Source organism: Pongo abelii, chromosome 4, assembly GCF_028885655.2.
Source record: "Pongo abelii isolate AG06213 chromosome 4, NHGRI_mPonAbe1-v2.0_pri, whole genome shotgun sequence".
In the NCBI taxonomy this organism is placed as follows: Eukaryota; Metazoa; Chordata; class Mammalia; order Primates; family Hominidae; genus Pongo; species Pongo abelii.
The window spans coordinates 87410610-87424100 of NC_071989.2; the positions used below are offsets into that span (position 1 = coordinate 87410610).

The window sequence follows — 13491 nt, forward strand, 5'->3', positions numbered from 1 at the left end:
TCGTCATGGCCAGGAACTCAGTTTTAAGGCTTTTCTAGAGCCCCCTTGGCCACAAGGGGGTTTGTTCAGTCAGTGAGACACTTAGGATTTTCTTTTTAGTTCACAAAACATACCTAGTCTGATCCCTACCTTTTATACAAGAAAAGTCAAAGGCCTGGAGAGGTGAAATAATATGTGGTTACAAAGCTGGTAGCTTCCCCAAGAGAGGCTAACTCTGAACCGGCTTCTGTCCCGAGCCAGAGTGTGCCCAAGGTCAACATGGCCTGCGACATTTCCACCTGCAGTCTGGAGGGCCTCCACCCGGATTCCTAAGGCCAGTGGACACCATCTGCTGAGAAAGAGTTATGGTCCCGGCTGAGGGCTGGATCCAGTACTAGGGGCACTTAGCCAAAGGAGAAAACAAATGTCACAGTTTATTGTGAGCAAATTTATCATCTTGTTACATGGGACCATGACTTCTTTGTCAGCCTGCCTCACATCCCTGCAACGGCAACTGAATCTGATCCTCTTTCACTCCTGTTCTAATGAATGTCCCTGTGGCTTAGGGCCTCCAGAAAGGGTGAAATACTTTTTTCTCAAGGTGGCTGTATTTCATGTGCTGGTGACATTTCTTTCTTCCCTGAGACTGGTTCATCAATCACTTGGAGATGTTTTGTAACCAAAGGGCAAATGTATTTCTCAGAGGAGCAGCCTCCATTCCAGCTCCCTAAGCCAAGGCCAGGTGATCAGGGAAGGGTTTGGGGAGCAGCCAGCGCCTGTCTTCCCAAACCAGCCATCTGGGAAGTGAGCATGCTTGCCTTTTGCTCCCCCTGGGGAATGGATGAACCACAAGATGCCTGTGAGTCCTGCTCCTGGAACATTTGGGTTTTTGCCAGGCTACTGTCCCTCTGAGGGGGAGAAGGAAAGTTTTATAAGCTTCACATGCACTCTTTGCTTGGGGAATCCAGTTGAGCCTCCAAGTTGATTTATTTGATTAAGTATTCAAGACCTAGTGTTTTAGTTAGTTCTCCCTGTCCCCCACCCCAGGGCTACTGCCAAAGCTATCTTTCATGTTGAGAAATCAATTTTCCTCACTTTGCTGAAATGAATTCACATAGTGCTCATTTTGGAGAGGACTTCACCCTGCAGGAGACGTCTTGAATGATGTACCTCTTGACACTGCGCTCTCGGAGGGGCTTAGATTCGATGGGGTAGTCTTGGCTCCTTTTATGGGCTCCTGGTGCTCTCAGGTTTCTTTTTTTTCTTTCTTTCTTTCTTTTTTTTTTTCCCGAGACAGAGTCTCACTCTGTCGCCCAGGCTGGAGGGCAGTGGTGTGATCTCGGCTTACTGCAAGCTCTGCCTCCCGGGTTCATGCCATCCTCCTGCCTCAGCCTCCTGAGTAGCTGGGACTACAGGTGCCCACCGCCACGCCTGGCTAATTTTTTGGGGTTTTTTTTTTGTATTTTTGGTAGAGAAGGGGTGTCACCGTGTTGGCCAGGATGGTCTCGATCTCCTAACCTCATGATCTGCCTGCCTCGGCCTTCCAAAGTGCTGGGATTACAGGTGTGAGCCACCGCGCCAGGCCCTCAGGTTTCTAAAGAAGGCAGTTCTACCAGACAGCCTTTAAGCATCCCTTGTCATTGCATGGCAGATGGATCGCAGAGAACTTCTGCCTGAATTTCTCGCAGTCGTAACATCTCTGATAAATCTCAGCAGAAAGTCCCACACTAAGCAAATCTGACCAAGGAAATCTGACATTTGCAGCAAGAGCAGTACTGCAATGCCGCACGTCTGTAGAAAAGTCTGGGAAGATGGATGAGCAGTTGAAATGAGGGCGGGAGAAGCAGGGACATTGGGAAGGGAGCAGTGCAGCATGAAGGGAGGCAGCACTGAAGGGAGGGTGGGTAAGAGCCTCAGGCTTCCCCCGGCCCAGGTTTGAATCTTGGAGCTTCTGCTTTCCAGCTGTGTCTCCGTGAGCAAGTCTCGGTGACTTCATCTGAAAATAAAAACTACATCATGGAATTGTTAGAATTAAATTAGTTAATAGAAAACACAGTGTTAAATGAATAACACCAAGCCTGGCACATAGTATATGCTCAGTAAATACTAGCTGTTATTATTTACCTCTTCTTGGGAAACCACAGTGGAACCCCTGGCTTTGTGTGGGGACCTGACCAGTGAGGTTTGGATTCTCCCTGTGATTTCCCCACCACTTGGGCCACCATGTTTCCAGGGACCTTGGCAAGTGGAGTGGAATGCTTAACCTGCCATGAGACATGGGGTTCAGCTTCCTAAAAGCAAGGAGGCTGGAAGGCAGGTGATTTGCTCAGGGGTGAAGTGCTCCTCAGTCTCCTGCCCTATTCATTCGCCATTTCAGAAGGGATTTTTCTCTTAATTAAAGAGAAGGGAGACCAATTACATTCACCTCTGCTGCAAGGAGAGGAGACCCATCGGTGTCTTTGCAAGCCCAGCCTCATTCCAGCACCGTCCTCCCTAACCTCGTTAGACAGAAGCCTGGGTCTCTTTTTCAGTCTCTTCAAAAGGAGGATGAAGGACTCTCAGATAAATACACAAATGGCAGGGATAATTAAATCTGGCAGTGTTTGAGGTAAAGCCCTGGCCTCTTTCTGTCCTTCTACCCCCACAGGCGCTCATTCCTGGCCTGTGCAGTCCTTGAGCAGAAAGAAATAACAAACACTCTTGGCTCTGCAGCGAGGTGCAGCCAACCATGTTTATGAACTGCAGGGAAAGTTCCCCAGCTAGAGCCTCTAAGGGCTGTCCTATGGGCTGGCACAACTGCCTAACAAAAGACCATTTTCATAATCAGTGTTCAGTGAAAACGTGCCATTTTCATTTATAGAAACAGTGAAGCCACCTGCTTCATAAAGGCGCCTTCCTCCTCTTCTTCCTCACCCCAGGGCTGAATCTTCCAGCTCCCTCCCTCAACCAGCTGTGTCTTGTCAAAGCTCCAACTGCCTCCCTGAGAAACAGAAATCTCTCTGACCATCCACCCCAGGTGCATTGCTTTTTATACTCTAGAGTCTAGGATTAGGGGCTCACCCACAAAAATAGCTTCCATGGAATGGTCAGCCTAGCAGGAGCTGGGGGTTCTCCATCAAGTGAGAGTAAATCAACAATGAGTCTCCTTCTGAGCCTTGACTCCCTGATGCACTCCCTGCCGATTCCCACACAGCCCTGGCTGAGTCAAGCACTGACAACTGAGAGGGTGGGAGAGGAGAGAAGAAAAGGCTGCTGCAGAGACAGGAGGACAGGAACCTGGAGTTGACAGAGAGCCTGGGAGCAAAGGAAAGGAAGGAAGCAAAACAAAAAGACGGATGCATCAGAACCTCCATTAGCCAGCCAGCTTGGGGAATGGGGCATTATGGTTAATGGAAGTTTCTAGTTAACTGTGAATGGAGCCAAAATCTCTTTTGTCTTAACCCCTTAATTTAGAAAAGCTTTCCACAAAACGTGACTTCACTTTCTTATCTCTGTTACAGACGGGGACTATGAGATCTTACGGCATCTCAAAGGGCAGAAATCCGGATAGGAAGATCAATTGCACAGTGGAGGGAAGTATCCTAACCTGGATTAAATATATGCTGAATTCCTCTGTTTATCCTAAAAGCTAAATCCCTGATATAAACTTGCTTTTTCATGTTTTTATGATGTAGGTTTATTTTAGGGATTTAGCTTTATTTTAACCATGGGTTACTGAGAATTTTTGTTAAAGTTTAATGGCATTGTGTACTCCTATTCACTCTTCAAAATCTCAATTCAATATCACCTCCTCCATGAAGCCTTCCTGATTACTTTTTCCTTTCTTCCCTCAGGCCCTCCCAGTTATTTCCCTCTCTAAGGAGCATACTATGTTTAAATAATTTGTTAACATGGGCTACAGGGGGCAGGTGGTTGAGGGAGGGCTTTCTCTGTGAGTCTGCTTATTAAGAAGCTGAGCTCCTAGTCCTTGCCTTGTGATAATAATCAAGCCCAATTACTTGAGAGCACTCAGAAGGCAGAAAACAAGTGCTGCTTCGCTGTTATATGCACAGGCCATGGCCAGAAACAAGGAAGGGAAGGAGGAAAAAAAAAACGGGAGGACAAATTCTGTAAACAGGTCAGAGGAGAGGGAGAGACATTATTTATAGACTTGGTGATTTCAACTTAATTCTGAGAAGACTTAATTCAGATCTGTTTCCCTCTGATCTGTAAAACAAAATGCCTTCTACAATGTTTCTGAGTTGTTTCATAACTCAGAAAGATGATATTTCTCTTTGCCATAAGACAATACATTTCCTAAATGTACTGTAGTGGGTAAGGGTAAGGTGGGAGTTTAAAAGAGAAAATCAGCAGCTATGAAGAGCCAAATGGACACAGTGTCAGATCTGTGGAAGTTGAACCTAAGGGTAGACCTGAGAACAACAAGAGTTAAATGGTCAACTCCACTCGACATTCGCCGAGTCTCTATTCTGTGGGCCCTAATAGAAAGTCACCAAAACAGTTCTTGTGGGGCCAGTACCTGTTGCTGAGAGTGGCAAGTCAGGAGTAAAGCAAAAAGAGATCAGGACTGGCCTTATGTCCAGTTGCACAGCCCTGGTTGTGCCATGTCTCTGGGCTGGGAGACAGCTGCCTGGCCACTGGCCCTTGGGCCATTTAAAACACAGGGCCATGGAAGGAGCAGGCAGGGCTCATATCTGGGGGATTAGCTCCATCTGCCCTGAGTGCAGTGGAAACCTTGCATCCTTCCTCTTCCCTGGGCCTCATCCTGGTGCCTGCCCCCAGCAGTCCCTGGCAGCCTCATGTCCGCCTGGCCATGATGTGAGGTCTAATTTAAGCCGGGGACCTGGTGATCCTTTCCACAGCCCACTGGGAAGGCCTATGTGTTGCTGAAAAACAAACAAACCAACAGCTCTCTGCCACCATGGGTTCTACAGACCTGGGGATACATGGCAAAGGCCTGTCGTGGAGGTTGTAACTCTTTGTTCTTTAGGAAGCCCAAGGTAGACCACATGTGTGCCAGCCCAGCAGGCAAACTGCCCCGTATGTGTTTGTCCATCAACTGTGCGTGCAGAGCTTTACTCGCATGCATGACAGAGGAAGCCCACGGGACACTTCCCCAGCACGCCCCGCTTCCTCTGCACTCCCGGAAGGAAGACCTGTTCTTGCTTCTTCCGTACTCTCAGAATATGGCACAGAACCGGACAAAGGGTAGGTTCACAACAGATGTTTCCCAAATGAATATAATAATTCTATTTTCAGGACTCAGTGATGATGGGATGAATGTCTGGCTCATGGTCCCTCTGCTTCTTTGAAGGGATGGGCTCACTGCATCTCCTTAGGGACCCCATGAGCTCACCTGCTGCTCAGCCGCCCCTTCCTTATGCCAGCAAGTCAGAGCATGCAGGGTTCTGCCCCAGGTGGGCTTGGACTAATGTACTTCACTCTTCCCTCCCTCCTTCCAGCCAAGGTGACCAATTGTCTCGGGTTGCCAAGTCTGAGGGGTTTCCCAGGACACAGGACATTCAATGCTAAAACCAGAGATGCCTCAGGTAAATGTGCACAAGTCGGTCATTCCATGCCTCTTTTCCTTTATAGAAATATTTAATGAACCATGGTGTAGGCCTGGCCTTGAATGAGACCCTGGGGACCCAGCAGCAGCAAGGTGCAGCTTCTGCCCTCAGCAACCTCCGTGTCTAATGGACACCGCACAGCGGGCAGGAAGCGACACCAAAGAGCATCAGGATTAGGAAGTCTGTTCGGATTAGCATGGAATCAGGTCAGGGAGACAAACATTTCCTTAATATTTGGAAATATTTCCTCAACATTTGAGTGGGAGTTTACAACAGTATTCACATTCTGGGAGTACCACCGTGTTCCTGAGGACTCAGGAGATTCACACGGGCTAACAGTGTTATATGTGGAATGGGGTTGTTATACTCAGGAAAGTACAGACCCAGGCTGTAGGGATGTGTTGACTGTTTACTTGGGGAAGGAAAGCTAGCTACAGCGCCAAACTCCCCTTGCTGGGGAGTGAAGAAATGTCAACTGCATTTCCACCCTGTCTCATCAGCTTTGTCCCTCCCTTCTCTACTCTATGTGTCCTCCCACATCCAAAACATAAACACAAGTAAGGATCTTGGCCCAGTCACAAGATCATTTCAGTTCCTTTCTTCTTGCACCTCTGCCTTGATTTCCAACACATCTATAACACAGAGCCTGTTGAAGCCAGGGCTGGGAGTCACCATTGCCTCTTGGTCTAGGATGTCAGAGTCCGAGTTCCACACCCCAACGTAGGCAGCTCTGGGGAGCAAGCGTAGAGCATTTAAGTCCCCCCTTTATGGCCATTTCTCAGATAGCTGGGGTAAGGACCTTCAATAGTAGGTGGGAGTCTGCTCACAACCTGCTTCTTGGTTGATCACATGCAACTCTTGAAATGGAGATAATGTCTGGCCTCTCTGATTTTTCTGGCTTTAGAGACTCCCTGCCCTGGGAATCATTGCTGGCCACGGCAGTTGCTAAGACTGGGAGCTAAAAGGTGCATCTGAGTTTGAGTCTTGTCATGTTCCTTCAGGTCTGTGTTGGACCGAGCTGCCTACCATGTGTACGCATACTGCCCACACATGTGGTTGGCACCCTGGATGGTTCGATTCCATGTCAGCTTGGCTGTTGGTGGGAAGTGGATGAGTGGTCCATGGTGAGTTCACTCATTTCAAAATGGCAGCCTATGTTTACTAATGGATCGAGGCCTCTTGGGTTTTTCTAATTGACTGTGTCCATTATTTATCTCTAGCACTCAATTCTGGGGGTAACTAGAAGTGATGACTTATAATCAAATTTAGGATTTTTATCTTTTATTATTATTATATTCAAGTTTAGAATTTTTATCCTATTTGTTGAAGTTTCACTTTGTCTTATATCTGTCTTCTACACAGACCTTAACAACATAGTTGTTTCTGACTGGTTCACTAGAGAAGCCTTGGTATGAGTCAAGGGTGGGATGTCTTCCTCAGCCTGTCATGGAAAGATTCCCGTGAATCTTCTTCAGGAGGGTAGGTTGTCATGTTTCTGGCCCACCAGCTCTGATGGTTGCACTATCTAGGGCCCATTAAGCTGCCTTAGAAGAGCTTGGCACTGCAGGAGGTAGGGCCGAGTATCCTGTTTCTTGAGGGCCAGAAAGCCCTTTCAGAGGCTATTCTTCTCATCTGCACACTTTCAGCAGACTCTCTGGAGCAGCCCAGCTTCCCAGAACTGAGATCACCAAACCAAGAAGAGGAGGCACCTTGGACCTGGGTAAAGGCTCCTTTCCAAGCTACTGCACAAAGAGGCCCAGGAGAAATCAAAAGATCATGGACTGTTTTTGCTATTGCATATGTTCCACCTTCAGTATGGACTGTTGCCCTCCTTGCAGGTACTTCCCTTTAACTTTTCTTTTTGGCTAAGATCCTTTGCAATGTATTGTAGAACTTCTGCCTGCCAGATGTTTTCCCCTAGAGTCTACATCAATGTCAGTAGTCTATTCTTATGGATTCAATAATTCATTATGATTCTGAACTGGGTTTGTAGGATCACTCTATTGTTATAAAGGAGAGAAAACCCTATACCAAAAGGGGCAATGTACATAGCATTTTTTCTTTTTTTGAAACATGTTCTTTTATGATTGGAAGGACAATAAAAGAAAAGATTATGCTGAAATCATTAGGAAATAGGTTTAGTCACTGAGGCTAAAATATGAAAGTATGGAATGAAAGCCCTCTACAACCCTGGTGGAGTCCTAAATAAAAACTAAAGGCCTTCCAATAAAAATAGCTTAAATTTGCACTGTGATGACATGTATAATGATGATATTGATGATGAAGACTAAGAAGAGGAAAATGTCAACTATAATGATGTGGTTTGAGTGCCTGACCAAGTGCCATGCATGCATTGATTAGGTTACCGAAATCTTTATACCAGAATGTTCAACAGTTTTAGAACAATTGGCATTTTAGCTTGACTGGTATCAATTTGTTCAAGCTGGGTCAAGAAGGATTCTGGAGTCACATGCAGGGTCATCAGCAAACTATGCAATGATCAATTTTAGTGGTGTCAGATACAGCCAAGAAAGGAGGTGGAGAGCAAGTATGTCATGCACTTACCATCCATGCAGCTGAAACTATGGTTCATTTGTGTCTCTTCTCATTCTGCAAGGGGTTGAGTCATCTCAGCTGTTGTATTTTGTATAGGGTTATTCATAAAAGCACTGTAGCGGGTTGGCTACCCTCTATTGCCTTCCTATCATACGCCAGGCGCCCTGCTGCATTCTTTGACTACATTATCGCTAAACTTCAGAAGGGCTAGGACAGTGGCCTTTCTTGGAGTAACCTTGTGCCCCATCGCCCACCCTTCTTTCTGCTTCCTGTGGGTGCATAGTCAGTTTCTGTGACAGGGCTGATGTCATGATGATTTCAAGTGGTGAAATCAGAGAGTAGGTGTTGTCTTTGGGCCATTTCATGATTTGGCCCAAAGACAACACCTACTCCCTGAATAATATCCATGAAAACTTAAGACAGTCACTCAAGTGAGTCACATTTTCCCTGTGGATATGACTTGCAGATGTCGAGATGGAACCTCACCAGGGCTTCCTTCTGAAATGAAACTTCCAGAAAGCAGCAGACAGACCACAGAACATCCTTCCTAGAAAAAGAAAAGCCGTCTGTAGACCAGCAACAGCTCTGATCACATGACTGCAAGCGAGGTTTCCAAAGAAATCAAAATGATAGCTTAAAGAATGAGCATGGACAATTTCTTTGTAGAAAGATTCAAATTCACAATGTGACCAATTAAAAGGAATCCTAGCTTACATTTTTTTCTCAAAAAATATTCACAAATACTGTCTTATTTGATTCTCATATTAACCTGTGGATATGAGCTGTGAATATGAGTCATGAAGACATTCTTCTCCAATTTACAATTGAGAGAAGGGAGGGAGGGCATCAGTGACTTGCACCTCAGGGTACATGACAGTGAGTGATTGAGACAGGCTCGGGTCTTTTGGTTACTCCTAGTACAGTGCTCTCTCCACCTCATCCTGCCTTTACAAACTGGAGGCAGGTTAAGTAACAATTCATTTATTTTTCTTTCAGAAAGAAATGTATCTTTAAAAGAATGAGGATCAAAAGTTGTATAAATAGATGAGGCTGGTGCGGTGGCTCATACCTGTAATCCCAGCATTTTGGGAGGCTGAGGCAGGTGGATCACCTGAGATCAGGAGTTCGAGACCAGCCTGGCCAACATGGCCAAACCCTATCTCTATTAAAAATACAAAAAAATTAACTGGGTATAATGGCAGGCACCTGTAATCCCAGCTACTCGGTAGGCTGAGGCAGAGAGAATTACTTGAACCCAGAAAGTGGAGGTTGCAATGAGCTGAGATGGTGCCACTGCACTCCAGCCTGGGCAACAGAGCAAGATTCTGTCTCAAAGAAAAAAAAATTGTATAAATAAATGTAAAAAAATTCAAGTATTTTCATCCTATTTTATAATACAGTCAAGGTGTTTTTTTGTTTTTTTGGTTTTTTTTAGGTAGAAAAACTGAGGGGCAGAGGTAAGTAGAGACAAAGGAGCAGAAAAAGACACACTGTAGTGCCATACAGGCCCAAGGCTCACAGGGAGTAACAGCCCCATAGTGTGGCTTTTTTAGGATACAAAAGTGTGGTCATGTTTTTACAACTCTATGCAGAAACACGGGCAGTACTTCTGTGACCTGGTGACACTGAGGATAAAATTCGAGCCAGGAGCCAGAGGTCCCATAGTACTGGCCTGAAACCAGGGAGATCAATTCTTGTGATGCTATAATGTTTTAACTTCTAGAATGAGCCTATTGCCCTGGCTTTAGTTCTTTCTTTATAATAAGGTACAATAATGACTATGGAGAGCATAGAATATGAAGAGTAAGGGAAAGCCTGCAGGAGGAAACCAGTCACAGCCCTCTAATGGGCGCTCAGCCTCCCTGCCCATCAGAATCGCCAGGGAAGCTTTAAACATGCAATTCCCAAGCCCACCCCGAACAATGGAGTCAGAATCCTGGGAGTGGGACCCAGGCATCAGTACTTAATGCTCCTGGGGTGCGTCTAGTATGCAGTCAAGGTTAAGTACCTTCTTTAAGAGATTTGTCCAAAAAGGCTGACTGAGGAAAGGAAGAAGCACTGAAATGGGAAAATTCGGACGTGAGATTGAGGGTGGCCAAACAAAACCTTCCCCTGGTAAACAGATTGAGGACAAAAGATGCAGGGACTCACGAGGACAGAACTCTGGGCACGCAGTGGTTGAAGATGGTCTCTCTTTGACTGACTTTCCATGGGTGAAGATAAAGGAGAGAATTGAGGGACTTCCCTGGAAAGTTTAGTGTAAGAACATCTTCTGCCTTTTTGTATTTAATTAATCTTTCTTCTAAATAAAACATTTTGAGGGCTGGGAAAAGGTGCTAAATCTGCCAATTTGTTTGGGTTTTGCCTTACTCTGCCTTACACAGCAGCGGTATGGGAGGAATACTCACCTGAGGGAGCACACTCTTAGGTAGAACTCCTAAGCTTCTCTTCCTCTTTTTCTTTCTTTTTTTTTTTTTGAGACGGAGTCTCGCTCTGTCGCCCAGGCTGGAGTGCAGGGGCGCAATCTCAGCTCACTGCAAGCTCCGCCTCCCAGGTTCACACCATTCTCCTGCCTCAGCCTCCCGAGTAGCTAATTTTGTTTTTTGTATTTTTAGTAGAGATGGGGTTTCACCATGTTAGCCAGGATGGTCTTGATCTCCTGACCTCGTGATCCGCCCACCTCGGCCTCCCAAGGTGCTGGGATTACAGCTATGACTCTTCCTCTTAAAGAAGGAAAATGCTGTGGCTGTGAATAGGACACACGAGGAGACACACAAGGAAACCCACATCAGTCACCACAAAGGTGATGAGACACAAGACCAGAGGAAGTTGGCAGGAAGTGGATGATTGAGGGGTTGCCCTCTGAGACAACCTGGGATAAGAATGATTAAAAACAAAATCACTTTCCTCATTCTGAGACTGCATTGGGATGAGGAATTGCTCCTTTCATGACTGATCTAAAAGAAGCAATGAGGTTTCATTTGAGATGAGGTCTTGATGTCAATATCACCTCACTTGCCATTGATACCCAAGCCCAGGAATCCTCAGCATCATTGCCCTCCCCACGCTCCTTAGAGCAGAAGCTCCCTGCAGTGGGATACTTCTTACTCAGCTTTGCATCCTTTAGGGCAAACAGATCAGCACCTACTGAAGTGAAAACTAACCTGTAGTATTATAGAAACTAAGTGAACGTGGTGGAATGAGTGATTAGAATGCAGCTAGTGTTGCTGGTGACTTTATGAGCAAAATTCCCTGCCTCTCTCAGAAAAGCAGCTCCCACCTCCTATTGCTGCGATGTCAGTGGCAACACCCTCTGCAAGGACAGGTTCAAGAAAGGCATTTTCAAACCCCTCCCAAGCTCGTTCAAAATGGCACCATGGTCGGGTGCTGTGGCTCTCACGCCTGTAATCTGGCACTTTGGGAGGCGGAGGCTGGTGGATCACTTGAGGCCAGGAGTTTGAGACCAGCTTAGGCAACATGGTGAAACCCCGTCTCTATAAAAATTTCAAAAATTAGCTGAGCATGGTGGCGCAGACCTGTAATCCAGCTACTTGGGAGGCTGAGGCAGAAGAATCGCTTGAACCCTGGAGATGGAGGTTGCAATGAACTGAAATGGCAGCACTACACTCCAGCCTGGGTGACAGAGTGGGGCCCTGTCTCTGAAACAAAACTAAAAACCCAAATGGCATCAGAAGGCAAAATCGACTAGAAGAGCTCTCTCTCTCTCTGTCTCTGTTTTTTTTTTTTTTTAACGAGGAGTGGGATTTCTCAGTGGACATGAGTAAGGAGGGGGCGGTGCAATAGGAGCACTTACCATAGCAGGGCCCGCCACTTGTCCAGGGGCTGCAACTGGGGATGAACTTAACCCCACAGCCATCGGGATGAGATGTTTCTCAGCCATGTCTTCAAATTCATCTGCATTAAACCTGGTAAAGCCCCACTTCTTGGAGATGTGGATTGCCTGGCAGTCAGGGAACTTGAAGTTGACCCCCATGTGGGCCTCGATCACATGCTCCTTGTTCTGCAGTGTGGTGCTGATGGACACGGCAATGTGGCTAAGGTGAACCCTGGCCACTGTGCCCTGGGGCTCTCCAAAGACCCCCCCACATGCCTGTCTGGAGCCGAAGGTGGGGACAGCTTGGGGTCAGAGATAGGAACATCCATTGGAAAGATCCGTCTCCAGGGTCCCTCAGGGTAACTCATACCAGCAGCAGGCTGCTACACCTCTGAGGGGCTGCTGCGTGCAGAGGCTGCACGTAGAAAGAAGAGTGGGCTTAATCAGCAGCAGAGACTAGAGGAGTTCTTGAGGCGGCATTTAAAATGATAACCCTTGGAGATACGGGGCAGAAGCGCTGAGAGCAGAAGGGAGTCGTGTGGTCTGATCTCACCCAGACCCAGAGCCTGGGAGGCAGTTGAGGGATTAGAATACCAGGTGTCACTGCTTCCCAGAAAACACAGCTTGAGACCCAGGGAGAAGAACTTCTGGTGCCAAAGTCCTTTCTGGAAGGTCTGCACTGCTCTGAAACTGGGTATCCATGTGGGCCTGAGGACCGGACTTTTCTATTGGTAAGAAAGCTTCTGTTACCTGTGCAGCAATAAGTCCTGAGTAAGCTTCTGGAGCCTGAAAACCCGGCGACTACTGAGCAATGCATCGGCATGCGCACTTAGGAACCTTATTTGGAAGCTGACGTCTCCTTTGCTCAAACTCTGGCTTCTTTCCCCCTAGCATATAAAAAGTTTCCAGTCTGCATCTCCCCTCCTCTGATGTTCTTGATTAATCACATTCTGAGGTACAGCTTGGAGCCTGGCCTGAGGCATTAGTGAGTGGAGGCAGATATATTGGTCAGGACAATTACAGAGATGGGTCAGAGCATCAGAGGCTTTGGCCGCAAGTGCTGGCGATTAAGTTAGAATCCTTTGGACAAATGGATTAGTGCTGACTGGATGGGCTCACTCAGACAAAGGGAAATAAAAGACAACTTTAATCAAGACTAAGCTGCATCTCCCAGCCAGGCAGCCATCGTCAGTGCCTAAGAATGTCTGTTCTGGGACGCAGGGTCCAATTTGCCTCATTAGCCGGGATGCTGCACCTGCATTGGACAGGAATATGGTCCAAATTTGGAGGCCTAAGAGGAGAAAATCTAAGCCAACCTCTGTTGCTTCCAGAAGATTCCAGTCTTATGAAGTGAAACATCTGTGTCCTTTGGGGTCAGATAACCACTGGACCCCAAGTTTACGAACATAGGTACTTTGCAGTAAGCCAAGGGGCTGCCAAGAAATATGGCTGATCTCAGAGTTGAACTGTATTTGGGTTGACTGTGGCCTTTTAAATTCTCTGGCATCACCAGAGCCTCGCTGATGGAAACTTGCCTTTAATCAACACCAA

At 46.7% G+C, this 13491-nt stretch overlaps 1 pseudogene; it reads right to left on the reverse strand.

Annotated features, from left to right (window-relative positions):
- Positions 1-12276: 12276 nt before the first annotated feature.
- Positions 12277-12393, reverse strand: LOC112133614 (small nucleolar RNA SNORA70; annotated as a pseudogene).
- Positions 12394-13491: the final 1098 nt, after the last annotated feature.